Raw genomic sequence first — 22962 nt, 5'->3', positions numbered from 1 at the left:
GAAGAAATCTTTATATGGTTTAAAACAGAGTCCAAGGCAATGGAACAAGAGATTCGATGAGTTCATGATGAGCATTGGATTTAAGAGATCACTACATGACAGTTGTGTGTATCTTAAGAGAACTGAGGGTGGAAATCTGGTATATTTGCTGCTGTATGTTGATGATATGTTGATAGCAAGTAAGTTCATGTCTGATGTGAATGAAATTAAGAGAGCCCTTAGTAATGAGTTTGACATGAAAGACTTGGGTGAAGCAAGAAGAATTCTGGGAATAGATATAAAAAGATGTAAAGAAAAGGGTGAGCTTATGCTGTTACAGTCTGATTATATCTTAAAGGTTCTCAGGAAATTCAACATGAATGAAGCAAAGGCAGCTAGTGTTCCATTAGCTCAAGATGTTAAACTTGATGAGAAGCAGAAACCTAGTACTAAGAAAGAAGAACTGGAGATGAGCAAAGTTCCTTATGCAAATGTTGTTGGGAGTATTATGTACTCTATGATTTGTACAAGGCCAGACTTGGCTCATTCTATAAGTGTAGCTAGTAGATTCATGGGAAATCCAGGAAGAGCTCATTGGGAAGCTTTGAAAGCTATTCTCAGATATCTAAAAGGTACTTCAGATGTAGGAATTCTGTTCAAGAAAAGAAGTAATACAAGAGATGATGTATTACTTGGTTATGTGGATTCTGACTATGCAATGAGCATAGACACAAGAAAATCTCAAACAGGTTATGTCTTTACTATGTTTGGTGCTGCTGTCAGCTGGAAATCAATGCTTCAGTCAGTAGTGGCTTTATCTACTACTGAGGCAGAATATATGGCTATTACTGAGGCCATTAAAGAAGGTATCTGGTTAAGAGGTATGTTACAAGAGCTTGGTTTGAAACTTGAAGTTGTTCCCATTCTGTGTGATAGCCAAAGTGCTATACATTTAGCCAAACACCAGGTATTCCATGAACGCTCAAAACATATAGATGTTCGATTACACTTTGTGAGAGATATTGTGGAAAAAGGTGAGGTAAAGTTGATAAAGGTGGGAACTGAAGATAATGCAGCAGATATGTTGACTAAGTCTTTACCAGTTTCTAAATTCAAGTATTGTCTTACATTGATTAAAGTCTGCTCTCTTACAGAGAGCACTTTGGTTTACTAATGTTTGATGTTGGTTGAGTAGTACAGGTATAGATAAGATATGAGCTATGAAGTCAAGGTGGAGATTGTTGTATGTGACTACATATCTCATGCATATATATATATACAGGGGTTTAAGTGAAAATAATGAAAGATGGAGGAGCCATTTGCAATAAACTGAAGCAGCCAACAGAAATCTGTTTTAACAGAATCGGTTGCAAGCAGTCAACTTGCGGGTGCCTTGGAGATCAAGCCTTTAGTTAGTTTAACCTAAATTTCTGTATATATACTCTTTGTAGATTAGAGTGTTAGGATGATGAAAAATCAGCTGAAAAGAAAGAGAAAAACGAGAGTTACAGTAGCTAGAAGATAGCTTGTGAGCTGTGAGGTTTTTCTGCTTTTGTTGCTGTTTGTAATCTGTAATCTTGCTTGATTCATAGTGAAACTCATCTGTAGCTGTGCTACCGTGGATGTAGATCTCTGTTGAGATCGAACCACGTAAAATTCCTGGTGTCTTGATTCTTGTTTTTCGTTTTAGAGCATTCAAACTTCTACTTCAATTCTTGTTTGTGAATTCTGCTTTGCAAACTGGCAGAGAGTTGTGAGTTGTGTTTCTTGATGCTGTGAGTATATCTCAACTTTTGTAACACCAGAAAACAAAAAAAATCAAAAGGCTAGCTGATTCATTCACCACCAGACAATACTGAGTCTAAGAAGCGAAGCCTATGCAAAAAACTCAAGAATTACTTTTTCTTGTTATTTACAGAATAATAATGTGAAGAGACCTTAGCATATATTCTACTTGTTGCCACTGTCTTTGAACAGACGCGAGACAAGACCAACTCTCCACCACGGTGTCATTGTCAACGACTCGTTCTTGTCGGATATAAGGGCAGGGAAACCATTCTGGCCGACTTCGTCTCTTTCAAACTTATCGCTGGAATAAGTGGACCTTCAAGGCCTTCGGCATGGAGGTGGGGGCGGAGCTTCAGCGGCGCACAACTGGTGCTCGTCGTCGTCCTCCCCTGGATGGCACTACCACTGCATCACTGCAATATAGGATGAAATGACGGAGAATCAATGGCGATGGCGGCATAAGGCTTGTCTAAGGGAGGACATCCGGCAGCTGGTGGAGGAGGCTGAGATTGATTTTTGAGACTGAGATTGTTGGATATAGATTAGTTCGAGTAGATTTAACTGATCGAATTTTTTGAGCATTTAATTAATTATTGGGGGCTATAGATTAAAGGGTGAAATTGTAAATTTATAAATATTTATTATTATTACTTTATATAATGGCTACAAAGAGTAAAACGGAGGTTATGAATAGAATCTCCCTTATGCTAATTTACGGTTTTCTTTTTTATTTTTTCGTTTCCTTTATCTTTTGTTTTTTCTTTATTTTCTCTCTTCTAAAAAATTATACATTTTAACTACTAATAAAATATTCAATATGCATATCAATTTGAAGAGCATGATAATATCTTTAATTTGATATATAATATATTAAAAATAAATTTGAGATGATAAAGTTATTGCAAGTTAAGTTTCAAACAAAACTATTTTCTCTATCCTCTCTCTTATTTTTTTTTTCGTCAATTATCATTTTATTTTACTTTTTTATATCATTTGTTTATTTCGTTTTTTCTTTTAATTAAATTTATTTATTTCCTTTTGTTTTTCCATTTTCTTTACTTTACTTGCACATAATTTTTTTGTGAATGATTATTATGGAAATATAATTGTATAATGTAACAACCCGCTCTTTTATTATATTTAAATCCAGGAATACGATAATTATTATTTCATCTTTCAGTAAATCAAACCCAGTAATTATTTATGATTTAAATTCAGCTTATGACACTGGATTATATTCAATTAAGCAGGATTATTATTTTATTACCAAGTCAGTAGCTTCGCGTAAATAAAACCGCGATGAGAATTATTGAGTAAGCCAATAATTATTTATTTCAGATTCATAACTGACTTAGTAAAGTCATGTTAATTATTAATCACAATAGAATTAATTTTCTATTTTTTTTATTATTTCTTGAGTCGTGATTTTATTCCGGCTTGTGAAGAATTAAATCTACGATATTAATTTAGATATTATTCCGTGTATTAAATCTAGCACGCCATGCTCCCTCAGCCACTCTATTCTCACCCGTGCTTAGTTTTTATTGCACTCTTACGTAGTCAAAAAAAAAATTGCAGCAAGCAAAATCTCAAGTATTCAACAGACAAATCTAATTTGTCAGCAGCAAATCTAATCTCATTAATTCTTCAACCAAAATCTCAAGTATTCAACAGACAAATCTAATTTGTCAGCAGCAAATATAATCTCATTGAATTCTTCAACCACGCCTAAACTTAGCCGCACTATTCACCATATTTTTCACACTAGCAGCTTCAGTATTTACTCCCTATAAAAGGCATCATCACTTACCTAAAATCCTTAGCAGCTGCAAAGAATTTTAGACGAAACAAGATCACCATATATAACTCAGCAACAACAACCAACAAACAAAACTTTCAAGGTATTCACTATCTCATTTGCACGCTTCGGTTTAATTAGGAATACAGAATGGTAGAGAACCTACATATGCATAAATGGACATAGCAAATATAGCAAACCATTCGTTTCTGTGATACATAATGAGCTATGATATGTTGTAAAAATAAGAATACAGAAAACCAAGTTTTCATTCCAAAATCAAGTCTTTATACAAAGTTGAGTTTTCTGAAAACTAATTCTAATATACGAACCTATCGAGTGATAAAATGAGAGGGAAGACGGTGGAAAGTCGAAGCCCTGCTGTCCATGGCGACGGCGGCACCAGGAGAGGCGGCTGCCGGATTCTTGCTGCCAACGGCAGCGGCTGACGGCGGCGCTCCTCCAGCGAGCTGCTGGCCGTCGATCGCAGGCCAGCCAGCGGCGACTCCGGGCGAGCAGCAGCAGCTCCAGGCGACGACAGCTCGACTCCCGGCGAAGCAGAAGCGGACTCCAGCGGCACTCCAGTGGCTCCCAGTCGATGGTGCTCGCCGGAATCCAGTTGCAGCGGCGGTGGATTCCTCGGCTGAATACAGATCGAGAGAGAACCGAAGGGAGCGTTTGATTTAGGAGAGATTAGAGCGAGATTGAGGAAGAGAGAAGGAGGCGCCGGACCTCGGCGCGATAGAGACCGATTCGCCGGATTTCGGAGCTCTGCAACTCCAGGCCGCGACTCCGGGAACAGCAGCAGACGGCGGCTTATCGCCGCTGCTTCCCGGTGAAGCTTCCGCAGCGGCGGAGCTTTGTGAGAGAGAGAGGCGGCTGGTGACTGATGAGAGAAGGGAGGAGGCGACGGCGAGGCGGCGCGCCGGAGGCGGCGCCGCCCTCAGCCGAACAAAGGGAGAGAGAGCCGATGGTAGTGTGAGGATAGAGAGAGAGAGAGAATCGATAGTGTGAGGATAGAGAGAGAGAGAGAACTGATATTGTGAGAGAGAGAAGAGTGAATGTCGGTAGAGAGAGAGAGAGATAGAGAGGAGTGGGCCTTTCTCAATTGGGCCGGGTTTCAGCCGGGTTTGGGCCGGGTTTGAGCCGGGTTTGGGCCGAAAATTTTGGGCTTTCTTATTTGGGCCTATTTTAATTTAATTGTTTGGGCCTTATTCAAAGAAAAATATGATAGACTTAATTTATCTAATTAATTTGGGCTTATATCTATTTAAATTATTTGAGCTCTTAATTATTAATTTAAATTGAGCTTGATTAATTTAATTATATATTGACCTTTAAATTAATTATTTAAATGGAGTTCTTTATTTCAAGTATTTATAAATGGATTATAAAATAAAATATTTTGAGTTAAACTCTCTTTTAAATTAATTCTTTTCAAATGACTCATTAATATGGATTATTTGAAAATGATTAAATGATTTTAAATAAGAAAGCATGATCTATGATGATATAATTTATCTATGTAATATTATAGGATTTGTTTTTAAATGACGGAATATTTGACTTGATGACATAAATAGAACGAGTTATGATTAATGCGCATGTTGATGCTCGAATAAATAGTTTCGAACCTAAATGATAGTTATGTGATAATGTTTTGAGTTTAAGGTTTTGACGAGATAAGATTAATATTAAAATTTACTAATTATTTTAAGGGTGATGATGGGCTCACTTATTGGGCTTCATGATTTTATTATCTTGGGCCTCATTTGTTGGGCTCTAGAATTTAATTGATGTTGGGCCTAATATTATTAATGCACTGGGCTTCGAATTTGTTCATTTGGGCTCGAATTAAATTCCTTTTGGGCCTAGTTTATTTTATTGGGCCGGAGATTAATTCAATTGGGCTTTGCTTATTTTATTTCCATTGGGCTAATATATATATTGTTTGGACTCTATTATTTTTATAAATGGGCTCTTATTATTTATTTTGATTGGGCTTCTATTAATTGTTAATAATGAATTTATTATTTTTATTAATTGAACTCCTACTATTTTAATTGATTAAGTTCAATGAAATTTATTAGTTAAGCCCAATGAGATTTATTAATTTAGGCCCCATTATTTAATCCTAATTATTTTAATTAGTGATAAATTTTTAAGACTTACTAATTATTAATTAGTGAGTGAATTAGATTATTTTAAGAGAAGTAGATTATTAAAGATTAATAATCCGACCTCATAAGACGAGCTTTAATTCCTTAAATAGGATTAGCATCTCATAATTTAATTAAAGGAATATGAGTCATGCATAATCATTTCACGCATCCTCATTTATTGAGATTTTTCGAGAATTAGAATCTTATTTTATTTTCTCGGATTAAAGGTCAAGCACCAGAGTTAGAGCTAAACCGTGAGTCTGCTATTCAGGTAGGCTTTCTATGTATAAACTAAAATTATATATTAGAATTGTTAAGACTTTATGCTTATGAATTTAAATGATATTGTCAATGCCTAAATGCTTTATGTTTTATTATTAATTGCCTATCTGATGTTAATCGAATTCGGATTCTGGATGGGACCGCAAATCCCTTCGGAATTAGTGTACACCTTGTGATCGTGAGTCATCTAGCGGGTTGGCCGATCATAGTGTCCGTAGAGGGAGGCCTCCCTCTCGGCACGAGTTACTGATATGGTAATTAATGATATAAAATACCTGCGCGGGTTATTGATGAAAGAAATGATATTATGTTTGGTAAATACGAGTCTTTAAAGGAAAACCCTCGTATTTTACTACTGTTGAAAGGCTTGACAATAAAATATTATGCATGTATGTAAATTTCGGCAAGTGTCCACTAAGTACTTTTGTACTTAGCCCTGCATGTATTTTTAAATGTGCAGGTTGAGCTGTGATCGAGGATGTAGTGTGCAAGCGGAGCTTCTGTCAATCTAGGATGAGTACTTCAGAGTAGAGTATATGTCTTCATACATATACTCAAATTATTATTCCGCTGCGAACACTGATTTTGCTAAAGACATTATGATATCTTGTCAAAACAATATGTATTATTTAATAATGTACTCAAACTTGTTGAGTACCTCTTTTGGATAATATTATGTACGTTTCCTTGTGACCTTCGTTGAATTCTAGTTAATTTCAATTGTTTTCCTTATACAAGTCGAGTCATCAAGAAAACGAATATGCCCTTTCTAAATCCCGCTCCTAAATTCCCTCCCTTAGTCGCGATTTTCCCGAATTTGCTATCCTTAGCAAGTGCGGTCGTGACAGAATGGTATCAGAGCATTTCTTTTGCTCTGAGTACTACTCATTCCTTCTAAGTTGAGTCTAGATTAAGTAAGTAAATACACTTTGAACTAGTTGACAAAAGCTTGGCACTACATCTCGTCACGCTCAACGGAGGTTATGGTAAGTACTTTCAAGTTTTAATTAAGTTAATTTCTTGAAATGTATGAAGCATGAATAAGTATGACTATGGTATGAATCACAAGAACTTAGAACTGTTAAGTTATATATGCTCACTTTCACGACGGAACATAGAAGAGAACTTAGGGAGATGCCTTAACTTTTTCTTCATGTTACGATGACATCGACAATGACGGTCGAAATAGAGAAAGAAGAATCACACGAAAGGTCGCATGATGAAACCACGAGCATGAAGATTGAGCAGCATAACGAACGCCAATAGTACGTTGATGGCATGGGCATAGCTTAAATATTCGAGTGTTTTTCTACGATGAGATCTCGAATTAGCTTGGCCTTTTGAACTTATTTTGTTGAAACTTTTAGTGCTCGTTGCTAGATTTAAGAAAATATCATCATCACAAAACAAGCCCTAAGTCCGGTAAACAACGACACTAGAACTATATGATAGTCGAATTAGGTAATTTGTGATTAAGTATTAAGAACCTGTATGGCTTGTGTAAATACTAGATTTAGATGATGAGGTATTTTTGCACGTTATGGTTATTGAACCGAACTTGTTTTCCGATTTTAGATATTTAGAACCTTATCGCCTTAAGTTACTTGTCGTGTGTTACTTTTGACGATAGAATTTCCTTTGTTAGATGGCGAGAACTGTTTTCACCCGACGACGACCACTGCCCCCATGGGCTAGTCCAGAGGAAGTCAAGCGGTCCTACCGCACCTATGCTCCATGTCACGGGGATAACCTCGGACAGTTCCTCGCAGGTTTTCACAAACACTGGGTCGAGGCGAGTGCACATGGAGTATCAGGGTATGACGGTATCCAGAGGTTGATCTTACTGTTACCTTCCGAGTGGCAGGGATGGGCTAGGCAGATCTCTGCCCACTACATCTTTCGCCGAGAAGATTACCACGACCTCATGGGAGACTTCCCTAGCTTTATTGCGGAGCTTCAGATCTGTTTCACTTTGTGGGGCCGCGCCCCTCTAGGGCCCTACATCCTTCCGGGAGACTACGTACAGGTGGGGACGCCTTTGCCAGCGGAAGCACCCACTACTGCTCCCGAGCCCTCGATGGCCTTGCCCCGAGATCCTCCACCACGAGCCTCAGTTCTAGGGCGCCGTAGTAGGCACGATGACGAGGCAGGCCCTTCTCGTCCACGGGCTCGTAGGGATTTCCCATCGCCTCCTGACTCAGCGATCCGAGCTACTGCTACTCCACCACCAGTGATACCTACGATAGACGCAAGGTTTGAGGCTGCCATGGCAGATGTCGACAGGGTCATGGCCAACATGAGGGAGTTTCTAGATAGGGGCAAATACCCTATGCAGGAAGAAGACGATACAGCACAGTATGGTACGATGAAGATTACTCGTCCTGAACCCGTGCCAACTCCAGCTCCGATCAAGCCTCGTGCCACGGCCAGGATCAGCACCAGAGACGATCCGATCCGTGAGATTGTGGACGATATCTTCCGCTCAGCCCAGATCATGCAGGAGACAGGCGAGGGCCAGGGAGAGACTCCGTTGCCCAGCTGGGAGCCGGGCGAGGATGAAGAGGAGGACCCCGAGGAGGACCCAGAAGAGGACCCCCTAACGTCACCAAGGAATAGTCATACCGCGACTCAGAGTTCACAGATTTGATAGTTTTAGCTTGTAGATGTACTCCGGAAACGATGATTCGTTCCAACGACTATGATTTTATTTATGTTGTTTCTAGCTAGCATTAGTACGGAAATTTTGATCTCTAGGACGTTCCGTGAATAAAAACCCTTTTGTGATTGCTTAACTAGTAAGCCGGTACATCATAGGGAGTACTGGATAGACTTTACTTACATTTTGGGTTGACAATGTAAAAGCCCTCGATGAGACAATTTTCCATGAGATATAAATGACCCTAGCATGGGTTTTCTACGACGATCTCGTGTATGTTTTATGTTTCTCTACGGGTTTTATTCTTCACGAGTCAGTTAAGAATGTAGTAACTTTGAATAATGTGACTTGTGTATGCAACGGTTCCTGTTAATATCTTAGTTTTGGAGTTATGATAAGTTAAATTTAACAAACAGTTCTTTATTAATTGCCTTAGAGATTCATGTATAGAATGTATTAAAAAGGGTGTTTGTAATTTGCAGAATGCCGCCTAAACGAGGTCGCCCCCCTAGGAGAAACGTTAACAATGATGGAAATCGCGATGAAATACCTGAAGGGCGGCGAAACGATAGGGAACCTACCCCACCCCCTCCACCCCCTGCTAGAAGGACTGAAGAACTGTTTCTTCGACAAAATCCGCCCACATTCACTGGGACAGGCGACCCAGCCGAGGCCGAAGCTTGGATACGCGCCTTGGAGCGTATCTTCACCTTCCTACACTGCACAGAAGAAGAGCGACTCTCGTGTATGTCTTTCCAACTAGCCGGATCGGCTGATTTTTGGTGGGAAGCCCGCCGAAAGACTCTGACTCCCGAACAATGGGCAGCATACACTTGGGAAGACTTTAAGACGGGATTATATGATAAGTATATTCCCAAAAGCTACAGAAAGAAGAAGGAGGCTGAGTTCTATAGCCTGAAACAAGGGAAAAGGACGGTGACCGAGTATGACAGAGAGTTCTGCGATCTATCGCGTTATGCTCCACAACAGGTGGATACTGATGAGAAAATGGCGGAGAAATTTTGTGCCGGTCTGAGGCACGAGATTCGGATGACTCTAGCTAGTCATGGTGGACTCTCATACACTGAGTCTTTGAACAGGGCACTGGACATCGAAGCTGCGATGCCAGTAGAAAGGTTGGCTCCGCCACAGACCTCAGCGCCAGCCAACCCACCTGTACGCCCTCAGAACTTTAAAGGAAAGCGCAACTGGAACGACCATAGAGGGAATGAAAACCAGACTAACAAGAGGCCATGGCAAGGAAATGCGCCGTTGGGACAATATCAGCAACAAGGACAAGGGAAGCAACAGGGTCCTGCCCCGGCTGGAGGCAGCCAAAGACAAAATGAAGTTCCCCTTTGTCCAAAATGCCACAAACCACATCGTGGTGTCTGTAAGGCTGGAACTGACAGTTGCTACACGTGTGGCCAGAAGGGCCACTACTCGTCACAATGCCCCAACAAACAGCAGGGCGCGGCAATCAGGGCCACTTATGCCCAGCCCCTGCAAGCAGTTCAAGGGCAACACCAGCCCCGCCAACAACAGCCATACCAGCAGCAATACCAATACCAGCCCCGCCAACAACAGCCATACCAGCAGCAATACCAACACAAGCACCAACAGCGCCAACAGCAACAGAGGCGGCAGCAACCATTGCCGCAGCAGGCGAGAGCCTTTGCTCTCACCCAAAACCAGCCCGAGAAAAACCAAGGAAACCTGGCAGGTATGGGCAAGCTTAAAGGTTTTTCCATAATGATTCTGTTCGATACTGGTGCCTCGCATTCTTTTATATCTGCCCCTTGCGTAGATACCTTAGAAATCGAATCAGAACGAGCTAAGTGTGCCTTAAGAATCACTACACCCTCAGGAGGAAGATCTACCACCACACATGTTTGCTCGAACGTAGAATTTGAAATAGGAGAACTTAAGATGGTAGCGAACAATCTTAATATTCTGCTCATGTGGGACGTAGATATGATCTTAGGAATGGACTGGCTAGCTGAGAATCACGCCACCATCCTTTGTAGTGAACGAAAAATTTCTATTCGACCACCTGGAAAGGAACCGACGGAATTTCACGGCATAGGTATGAAGAAAAGAGTACCAGTGTTATCCGCATTGCAAGCCAGAAAAGAGATGATGAAGGAAGGAAGCACAGCTTATCTCGTCTACCTAAACGGGGAAGCTAGTGAAGACAAGAAGGTGGAAGATGTGGCAATAGTACGAGACTTTCCAGAAGTTTTTCCTGAAATATTGCCAGGACTACCTCCAGACAGGCAACTAGATTTCACCATTGATCTAGAACCTGGATCTGCCCCAGTATCAAAGGCACCGTACAGGATGGCCCCAAAGGAACTACAAGAATTAAAGGTGCAACTACAGGAACTCTTGGACTTGGGTTTCATCAGACCCAGTGTCTCGCCTTGGGGAGCGCCTGTACTCTTTGTCAAGAAGAAAGATGGAACCATGAGAATGTGCATTGATTATCGAGAGTTGAACAAACTGACGCTTAAAAACAAATACCCTCTCCCAAGGATAGATGATTTGTTCGATCAACTCAAAGGAGCCAGTGTATTCTCAAAAATAGATTTAAGGTCTGGGTATCATCAACTGAAGATCAGACCAGAGGATATATCTAAGACCGCTTTCCGCACAAGATATGGTCACTATGAATTCATTGTCATGCCATTTGGTCTAACCAATGCACCGGCAGTATTCATGGACCTCATGAATCGAGTTTTCCATCCATACTTAGACAAATTTGTCTTAGTGTTTATAGATGATATCCTCATCTATTCTAAGAATGACCAAGAGCATGAAAATCATTTAAGAATCATCCTGGAGACATTAAAGACGGAGAAGTTGTTCGCCAAATTCAGCAAGTGCGAATTTTGGTTGAAAGAAGTAATGTTTCTAGGGCACATCGTATCAGCAGATGGAATCAAGGTGGACCCCGCCAAGGTGCAAGCAGTGCGCGAGTGGAAATCACCAACCACACCTAATGAAATCCGAAGTTTCTTAGGTTTGGCGGGATACTACCGGAGATTCATCGAAGGATTCTCTAAAATAGCGAGACCAATGACGCAATTACTTCGCAAAGGAATCAAGTATAAGTGGAATGAAGAGTGTGAAGCCAGCTTCCAAGAGCTGAAGAAGAAATTGACAACTGCGCCAGTGCTAGCAGTTCCAGCAGCCGATAAAGAATACGTGATCTTCACGGACGCGTCCAAAAATGGGCTAGGTTGTGTGTTGATGCAAGAAGGAAAGGTCATTGCCTACGCCTCGCGACAACTAAGGCCAGATGAATTGAACTACCCCACTCATGATCTGGAACTGGCAGCAATTGTGCATGCTTTGAAAATTTGGAGACACCATCTATACGGAGTTAGATGTGAAATCTTCACTGATCACAAAAGCCTTAAGTATTTTTTCGAGCAGAAAGACTTGAATATGAGACAGAGGAGATGGCTCGAACTCGTAAAGGATTACGACTGCGGTATCAACTACCACCCGGGAAAAGCTAATGTAGTAGCTGATGCTTTAAGTCGTAAAACTCAATCCGAGTTAGGACTTCTTCTCACTCAAGAGAACACGCTTGTAAGGGATTTTGACAAATTGAAGATAGAAGTGGTTCAGCCACCGGCAACGACAAGAGCAATTATTGCAACTCTAGTAGCCGTCCCAGACCTCAGAGAAAGGATCGTCAGTGCCCAGAGAGCGGATGAGAGCTTGGAAAAAGTTCGTCTCAAGATCCGAACAGGCACGCCAGGAGGCTACCAAGAGGCAACGGATAACGCAGTTCTTTTTGAAGGAAGATTGTGTGTTTCCCATAACGAGGAACTGAGAAACGAGATCATGAGTGAAGCTCATGACACGCCCTATACCGCTCATCCCGGAAGTACCAAAATGTACCAAGATCTAAAACAGAAGTTTTGGTGGGACGGGATGAAACGAGATATAGCCTCGTTTGTAGAGCGTTGCCTTGCATGCCAGCAAGTGAAAGCTTTACATCAACGACCATATGGGAAATTACAGCCATTGGAAATTCCAGAATGGAAGTGGGAGCACATAGCGATGGATTTCGTGACGGGTCTACCCAAGACAAATAGGGGCAACACAGCTATTTGGGTAATAGTAGACCGTCTCACAAAGAGCGCTCATTTTATACCGATTCCAATTACCCATGGATCGGAGAAACTAGCCCAACTGTACATTCGTGAGATTGTACGGCTACATGGAATACCAATATCCATTACTTCAGATAGAGATTCAAAATTTACTTCTAGATTTTGGATCAGTTTGCAGAAAGAGTTGGGAACGAGATTAAACTTTAGCACCGCCTTTCACCCTCAAACAGATGGACAATCAGAAAGGACAATTCAGACCCTTGAAGATATGTTGAGGACAGTGGTGCTAGACCGAGGAGGAAGTTGGGAATCAGTGCTGCCGTTGATCGAATTCGCCTACAACAATAGTTACCAGGCAACCATTGATATGGCACCTTATGAGGCGCTGTATGGAAGGAAGTGTAGATCACCACTTTACTGGGATGAAGTGGGTGAAAGAAAAATCCTTGGGCCAGATGCAGTAAGCGAGATGATTGAGACCATCCGCCAGATTAGAGCAAGAATTAAAGAGGCCCAGGACAGACAGAAGTCTTATGCTGATACCCGACGAACTGAACTACAATTTAAGATTGGAGACAAGGTTTTCCTTAAAATATCACCCTCGAAAGGGATCGTTAGATTCGGTGTTAAGGGTAAGTTGAGACCCCGTTTTGTAGGACCTTATGAGATCCTTGAAAGAATAGGTCCCGTAGCGTATAGGTTGGCACTGCCACCTAGCTTTGGAAACGTCCACAATGTGTTCCACGTGTCACAGCTGAGACGGTACGTGTTTGACCCCAAACACGTGATTCACCAAGATGAAATGATTCTTAACCCAGACTTGACGTACGAGGAAAAACCTGAAGCCATTTTGGACCGAAAGGTGCAAGAGTTAAGGAATAAATCGATCGCGTCAGTCAAAATACTGTGGAGACACCATGGACCGGAAGAAGCAACGTGGGAACTTGAGGACCAGATGAAAGAAAAATACCCAGAACTTTTCACATAGGTATGTAAATTTCGGGACGAAATTTTTGTTAAGAGGGGTAGTATGTAACAACCCGCTCTTTTATTATATTTAAATCCAGGAATACGATAATTATTATTTCATCTTTCAGTAAATCAAACCCAGTAATTATTTATGATTTAAATTCAGCTTATGACACTGGATTATATTCAATTAAGCAGGATTATTATTTTATTACCAAGTCAGTAGCTTCGCGTAAATAAAACCGCGATGAGAATTATTGAGTAAGCCAATAATTATTTATTTCAGATTCATAACTGACTTAGTAAAGTCATGTTAATTATTAATCACAATAGAATTAATTTTCTATTTTTTTTATTATTTCTTGAGTCGTGATTTTATTCCGGCTTGTGAAGAATTAAATCTACGATATTAATTTAGATATTATTCCGTGTATTAAATCTAGCACGCCATGCTCCCTCAGCCACTCTATTCTCACCCGTGCTTAGTTTTTATTGCACTCTTACGTAGTCAAAAAAAAAATTGCAGCAAGCAAAATCTCAAGTATTCAACAGACAAATCTAATTTGTCAGCAGCAAATCTAATCTCATTAATTCTTCAACCAAAATCTCAAGTATTCAACAGACAAATCTAATTTGTCAGCAGCAAATATAATCTCATTGAATTCTTCAACCACGCCTAAACTTAGCCGCACTATTCACCATATTTTTCACACTAGCAGCTTCAGTATTTACTCCCTATAAAAGGCATCATCACTTACCTAAAATCCTTAGCAGCTGCAAAGAATTTTAGACGAAACAAGATCACCATATATAACTCAGCAACAACAACCAACAAACAAAACTTTCAAGGTATTCACTATCTCATTTGCACGCTTCGGTTTAATTAGGAATACAGAATGGTAGAGAACCTACATATGCATAAATGGACATAGCAAATATAGCAAACCATTCGTTTCTGTGATACATAATGAGCTATGATATGTTGTAAAAATAAGAATACAGAAAACCAAGTTTTCATTCCAAAATCAAGTCTTTATACAAAGTTGAGTTTTCTGAAAACTAATTCTAATATACGAACCTATCGAGTGATAAAATGAGAGGGAAGACGGTGGAAAGTCGAAGCCCTGCTGTCCATGGCGACGGCGGCACCAGGAGAGGCGGCTGCCGGATTCTTGCTGCCAACGGCAGCGGCTGACGGCGGCGCTCCTCCAGCGAGCTGCTGGCCGTCGATCGCAGGCCAGCCAGCGGCGACTCCGGGCGAGCAGCAGCAGCTCCAGGCGACGACAGCTCGACTCCCGGCGAAGCAGAAGCGGACTCCAGCGGCACTCCAGTGGCTCCCAGTCGATGGTGCTCGCCGGAATCCAGTTGCAGCGGCGGTGGATTCCTCGGCTGAATACAGATCGAGAGAGAACCGAAGGGAGCGTTTGATTTAGGAGAGATTAGAGCGAGATTGAGGAAGAGAGAAGGAGGCGCCGGACCTCGGCGCGATAGAGACCGATTCGCCGGATTTCGGAGCTCTGCAACTCCAGGCCGCGACTCCGGGAACAGCAGCAGACGGCGGCTTATCGCCGCTGCTTCCCGGTGAAGCTTCCGCAGCGGCGGAGCTTTGTGAGAGAGAGAGGCGGCTGGTGACTGATGAGAGAAGGGAGGAGGCGACGGCGAGGCGGCGCGCCGGAGGCGGCGCCGCCCTCAGCCGAACAAAGGGAGAGAGAGCCGATGGTAGTGTGAGGATAGAGAGAGAGAGAGAATCGATAGTGTGAGGATAGAGAGAGAGAGAGAACTGATATTGTGAGAGAGAGAAGAGTGAATGTCGGTAGAGAGAGAGAGAGATAGAGAGGAGTGGGCCTTTCTCAATTGGGCCGGGTTTCAGCCGGGTTTGGGCCGGGTTTGAGCCGGGTTTGGGCCGAAAATTTTGGGCTTTCTTATTTGGGCCTATTTTAATTTAATTGTTTGGGCCTTATTCAAAGAAAAATATGATAGACTTAATTTATCTAATTAATTTGGGCTTATATCTATTTAAATTATTTGAGCTCTTAATTATTAATTTAAATTGAGCTTGATTAATTTAATTATATATTGACCTTTAAATTAATTATTTAAATGGAGTTCTTTATTTCAAGTATTTATAAATGGATTATAAAATAAAATATTTTGAGTTAAACTCTCTTTTAAATTAATTCTTTTCAAATGACTCATTAATATGGATTATTTGAAAATGATTAAATGATTTTAAATAAGAAAGCATGATCTATGATGATATAATTTATCTATGTAATATTATAGGATTTGTTTTTAAATGACGGAATATTTGACTTGATGACATAAATAGAACGAGTTATGATTAATGCGCATGTTGATGCTCGAATAAATAGTTTCGAACCTAAATGATAGTTATGTGATAATGTTTTGAGTTTAAGGTTTTGACGAGATAAGATTAATATTAAAATTTACTAATTATTTTAAGGGTGATGATGGGCTCACTTATTGGGCTTCATGATTTTATTATCTTGGGCCTCATTTGTTGGGCTCTAGAATTTAATTGATGTTGGGCCTAATATTATTAATGCACTGGGCTTCGAATTTGTTCATTTGGGCTCGAATTAAATTCCTTTTGGGCCTAGTTTATTTTATTGGGCCGGAGATTAATTCAATTGGGCTTTGCTTATTTTATTTCCATTGGGCTAATATATATATTGTTTGGACTCTATTATTTTTATAAATGGGCTCTTATTATTTATTTTGATTGGGCTTCTATTAATTGTTAATAATGAATTTATTATTTTTATTAATTGAACTCCTACTATTTTAATTGATTAAGTTCAATGAAATTTATTAGTTAAGCCCAATGAGATTTATTAATTTAGGCCCCATTATTTAATCCTAATTATTTTAATTAGTGATAAATTTTTAAGACTTACTAATTATTAATTAGTAAGTGAATTAGATTATTTTAAGAGAAGTAGATTATTAAAGATTAATAATCCGACCTCATAAGACGAGCTTTAATTCCTTAAATAGGATTAGCATCTCATAATTTAATTAAAGGAATATGAGTCATGCATAATCATTTCACGCATCCTCATTTATTGAGATTTTTCGAGAATTAGAATCTTATTTTATTTTCTCGGATTAAAGGTCAAGCACCAGAGTTAGAGCTAAACCGTGAGTCTGCTATTCAGGTAGGCTTTCTATGTATAAACTAAAATTATATATTAGAATTGTTAAGACTTTATGCTTATGAATTTAAATGATATTGTCAATGCCTAAATGCTTTATGTTTTATTATTAATTGCCTATCTGATGTTAATCGAATTCGGATTCTGGATGGGACCGCAAATCCCTTCGGAATTAGTGTACACCTTGTGATCGTGAGTCATCTAGCGGGTTGGCCGATCATAGTGTCCGTAGAGGGAGGCCTCCCTCTCGGCACGAGTTACTGATATGGTAATTAATGATATAAAATACCTGCGCGGGTTATTGATGAAAGAAATGATATTATGTTTGGTAAATACGAGTCTTTAAAGGAAAACCCTCGTATTTTACTACTGTTGAAAGGCTTGACAATAAAATATTATGCATGTATGTAAATTTCGGCAAGTGTCCACTAAGTACTTTTGTACTTAGCCCTGCATGTATTTTTAAATGTGCAGGTTGAGCTGTGATCGAGGATGTAGTGTGCAAGCGGAGCTTCTGTCAATCTAGGATGAGTACTTCAGAGTAGAGTATATGTCTTCATACATATACTCAAATTATTATTCCGCTGCGAACACTGATTTTGCTAAAGACATTATGATATCTTGTCAAAACAATATGTATTATTTAATAATGTACTCAAACTTGTTGAGTACCTCTTTTGGATAATATTATGTACGTTTCCTTGTGACCTTCGTTGAATTCTAGTTAATTTCAATTGTTTTCCTTATACAAGTCGAGTCATCAAGAAAACGAATATGCCCTTTCTAAATCCCGCTCCTAAATTCCCTCCCTTAGTCGCGATTTTCCCGAATTTGCTATCCTTAGCAAGTGCGGTCGTGACATATAATTTTAATTATTAGTGCCTGTATTATTTTTAGTACAAATTTTTGTTTATTTTTTTCATTTAATTCATGAATTTAATTTTTCATCAATATTAATAGCTTTTTTCCCCCCCATTTTGCAGCATTTATACTTTTTTTAATAGATGGGGTAAGACTTATAGAGTACTTAATTGTTTTCATATATTTGGTCATGTGTTTGGATTCCTCTAATAATTATACTATCAATTTTACTTAAAAAAACTGAAATTTAAATAAATAAAATGTTAGATATTGTGACAGTAAACTTGAATTTGAGATTTTTAGCGCCAATCTATACCACTTTACTATGAGACCAAACACATTTACTTTTCAACTATATATACTCTTTCTTAGGGTGTATGCTGATAGAAGGTAGTATTTTTTAAAAATTAAAATTTATAATGATATTTTGTTAAACAAAAAAATGAGGATATTTTTTTCATAACAATAGATTTATGATTTCTTTTTTTACGAAAATCTAATAATTTGTGTGGGTTCATGAAAAAATTATCTAAATTATCTTTTAAATTGTTCCATCTAAATTAGTTGGTGCCTTTTTTTATAGTGATGGATACTTTTATCCATATTATTATATTGTGTATATTAAGATATTGCTATATGTATGTTTAATTAGATTTTTTTTATGTAAAATTCTACAAATTTTGATAATGTTCATCGCACGGGTACGAAACTATAAATTTGGATTATGAAAAAAAACAGGACATATATTTTTTTAAAAGCTAGGAGATTGAAGTCACAAGAATATAGAAAATATAAATACAATATCTAAATAATATCGGTTAAAAAAATAATATCTAAATAATATTTTTTTACAGTTAAATATAATTTAAATTTATATTTGTCTTAATATTATATAGTATAAAATATTTATTTAATTGCTATAATTATGATTATATTTTATACCAAATTGAAAATTTACGTGTTTTTGGATTTAGGATCTTTATTGCGTTATTGACGTGGATTATTATTATTTTTAAATAATGTTATTTGTTTATATTTTAATTATATTTAATATATTTATTTAACATATCTTTTAATTTTGACGCTCGCCGTGCATAGCACGGGTAGACGTACTAGTTTGATACAAAATGAAGAAAATATGGTGTGGAAAAACCAGAGAGAAAATCTTAGGTAAAAAATTCCATTAGAAATTATATCTACATAAAAGAGGAGTTTTTTTTTTTTCTCTCTCTTCTCCCATCAATTTTTTTCATTATTTTTATCTTTATTTTTTTATACTCCCTCCGTCCATGAAAAAGTGCCCCATTTGGGTGCCGGTACGAGTACTAAGAAAGCTGATAAAGTTGTTTTGAGTGGGGTACAAATTACAATAGGGATAGTTCTAATGACATTGATTAGTTTGTTAATATTTTCTTCTCTTTTAGTTGTTGAGAGTTTAAACAATCCTACTCTTTATTGAGTTCGATTTTAATGTTAAAGACTAGTATTTAATTTTTATGCCTATTTTAATTCTTGTGTTTTTTTTAACATATTCATTCTTGTTTTTTTTATGCCTATTTTAATATTAAAGACTATTTAATTTTTATTTTATTGTATAATTGTAGAGAAATCAATTGATTAGTTGGCACTAATATATAAAAATAAAATTAAATTTACTTTAATTTGTCAAAATATAAATATAAAAATTATTATCCACACATATATTATGTGTGGTTTAAAAAAATTAATAGAGGTGCACACCAAATATAAAAAATTAAATAAAATAAAACTTAAAAAAGAATTACCGACATATAATAAATGTTACAAATAAATTTTCTGCTACACATTTTATATGTCAATAACTAATTGAAAGTTTCAAATTGTTTCACCTACACATTTTTCAAAATATGTGTGGGTAATTATGTGTGGTTAATAACTTTTATTAGTTTGCCACGTTGGCGCAACAAATTTAAAAATAAATTTTATTATACATAAATAAAACTTAAAAATAACTGTAAAATAATAAATGTCACGAAAATATTTTTGCCACACATTTTAAATGTCAATAACTAATGAATTTTTTTTGTATGAATTACCTAAACATTTTGAAATTATGTGTGGCTAAACTACCACGCATTATTATGTGTGGGTAAAAACTCAATTTCTTGTAATGCGGAATTCACACGTGAAGTGGAGTTAGTTTTCAGAATATATTTATTATTTCATTAAGCTAATCAACAAACACACATAGCCCAAAAGCCATTAAATCGGGTTGTAGATACAATTGGAGATACAATTTGGAGGGTTTGTGTGTATTTCTTCCACTTGTTTGAGTTCAAAGAAAGAGTAATTTAATTTTGGGGGAAATGGGATTGAGTAGGCGTGGGGGAGTTGGTTTCGTAGTTTTAATTAGTGAGTTAATTGTGTGGGTTAATTGCATAGATTAAATAAAAGTGTGGATTTATTAATGACATAATTTGTAAATAAATTGAAAAGTAAAGGGTATGAATGTACAAAAAGGTAAACATGACACTTTTTTGTGGATAAAAAAAGGGGGTAAGTAGGGCACTTTTTCGTGGACAGATGGAGTATAAATTAATGTAATTCTTTTAATTATTTTAATATTTTTTTATAATTTATTTTTTATTTAATTTAATGTTGAAAATTTAAATTTAATGAAATAAATGATTTTAAAATTTAAATTTATTTTGCACAAAATAAAAATAAATTTTATGGAACCCCCATTGTGGATGAGGGGCTCTTAAGAAGGGACCACACCTAAACAGCCCCAAAGGAGCTCGTGCGGTGTGGATTCTCTAATAAGGATAAAATAATAAAATTATTTGGATGAGAATAGTGAGAAAGTACATGCAAATACCTTTTCTTTATATGTAATATTAAGAATTATTTCACAATCAATTAATTAATTAGTCAGAAAAATTATTGAGTTAATGTTTCTTAAAAATATATTATAATAATTATATGAAGATTTATTCACAATTTTACACAATTATAATTATAATATATAATATGCTATCATTTAAAAAATAATTATATGAATATTAAAAAAATAAAAATAAAGAAGAACTCACAATTATAAAAATTAATTTTATGAAAAGGCAAAAAAAAAATTAAAAAATGATAATAAAAATAAGAAAATGAAAATTAGATTTATTCAAAAAAAGATGAGAGTGGAGAGAGATTTTTTGAAAAAAAATTAAACTTTAAATAAATATAACTTTTACATTTTAAATCAAATATTTATATACAATATGTAAAATTAAAGCTCTTATATATCATGATCATAATTTGATATGCAAATTAAATATTTTATAATTAGTAGAATTTCAAAGTTTTTGAAAAAAATAAAACAAAAAATTAAAAAGCTTAAAGAAAGGGACAAGGAAATAAGAAATATATAATTTACAAGTAAACCTTCACTTTTATTAAACTACAAATTTATGATTCAATTTTAAAATTAATTTCAAATTGAAAGTTGTCTTTTCTATATATATATTATATATAGAGATGGTAGATTTCTATGCTTCCAGATTAAACAATTCCATCTTCATCCCATAAGGGTGCGTTCTCTTTGATTGTAAATTTATCATGAGAAAATGAAGGATAAATAAAATTTAATCCTTTAAATCCTTCATTTCTTTTCCCACATTTCCTACTTGACCCCTACTCATTTCTCATTTACACTACAAAGGAGGGATAATATTATCACACTATTTTTGGAGAAATAATATTATCCCTCCTTTGTAGTGTAAATGAGGAATTAGTAGGGGCCAAGTAGGAAATGTGGAAAAAAAAAAGAATTTAAATGGTAAAATTTTGTTTATTCCTCATTTTCACATAATAAATTTACAATCAAAGAGAATGTATCCTAATCTATATATATACTAATAGAAAAAGAACTTAAGCATTTTATGGGACAACTTGTGGATTGCCTATTTTACCCCTATCATATATTTTATATTATAATATTTATAAAATAAATTTAATAGCTTATTGCATTAGTTATCGGATACATCAAATAGATTAGCATTAGTTTAGAATTCTAATTGCATTAGAATTCTCTCTCTCTGTCTAAAGCTTTAATAGCTTATTGCATTAGTTATCGGATACATCAAATAGATTAGCATTAGTTTAGAATTCTAATAATTCTGGCGAAACTACGTATTGATCAATCAGCGCGCACCTGCTCACGTCGACGCCGTTCGCACCTCCGGCCGGCCAACGAATCGCTGCCGTTCCCATCTGCTGTCTCGCCCTCTCGCCGTCAACCGTCTAGGGCTCTATATGTCGCTCTCCAGTCAGATAGGTAAGCTCTCAAACTACAAACTGTTATTTCATTATACTAGCAGTAAGAACGTGCGATGCACGTTAAACACGTGTGTTTTTGTACTATGTAAATATAATTGATAGATATTATTATATAATTTTGAATATTTGTATTTTTTTTATTAATTTGATTTTTACTATGTAAATAAAATTCATAGATATTTTTATATAGTTTTGAATATTTGTAAATTCATTTGACTATAATTGTAATTTAAAAAAGGAATCAATGCAACTATTAATGAATAAATTTAAATGCAATAAAGTAGTATTCATAATATACCTCTAAATAAAAATGGAAAAAATTCTACGATAAACATCCTAACTTATCTAAATACGGAGCAAGACGAATTTTAGATCTTCTCTTGTTTGATTTTGATGATTGGGGATGTCTTCTTCTTATTTTTGGTTTGCAACCGAATGTTGTTCAACGGCAAATCGTCGTCACTTGTAATCTCAATGTAGTCATCAAACTTTTTCTTGGCTACTCTTCTTTTTTTCTTTGGCGGTTCTGTGGGCTGCAACTCCATCGTAGTTTTTTTCTTTCTAGACGGGTGTATCTTTTTTTATTTCTCGGGTGAATGTTTCTTTTCTTCCTCTTGAGTGGGCTCTTCTTCAATATCTCTAACATTGATGCTTTACATCGGTTGCGTCTTTTGGATTGCATTTGTTACAATATTGAGATTTCCCCGTTGATCGAATTTTATAGACTTGAGCATCACCATGAAGCGTATTTTTGTGTACACTTGTGTGCTTAATCCTCTATAGTATGTGGAGGCTGTTTCACCCTGTGAAAATGTTTAATTGTTATAATTATGTAATATCGAATTTTGTAATATGA

At 36.8% G+C, this 22962-nt stretch overlaps 1 protein-coding gene across 1 annotated transcript in view; it reads left to right on the top strand.

Moving 5' to 3' along the window:
• LOC130994894 (uncharacterized) overlaps positions 1-22962 on the top strand; it is a 1167164-nt gene that overhangs the window by 809217 nt on the left and 334985 nt on the right. The window lies entirely within an intron of this gene.

The sequence above is a fragment of the Salvia miltiorrhiza genome, chromosome 7 (assembly GCF_028751815.1).
Source record: "Salvia miltiorrhiza cultivar Shanhuang (shh) chromosome 7, IMPLAD_Smil_shh, whole genome shotgun sequence".
NCBI classification, from domain to species: domain Eukaryota; kingdom Viridiplantae; phylum Streptophyta; class Magnoliopsida; order Lamiales; family Lamiaceae; genus Salvia; species Salvia miltiorrhiza.
Note: the sequence above shows the minus strand (reverse complement) of the source record. Positions and strands in the feature narration are given on the sequence as shown.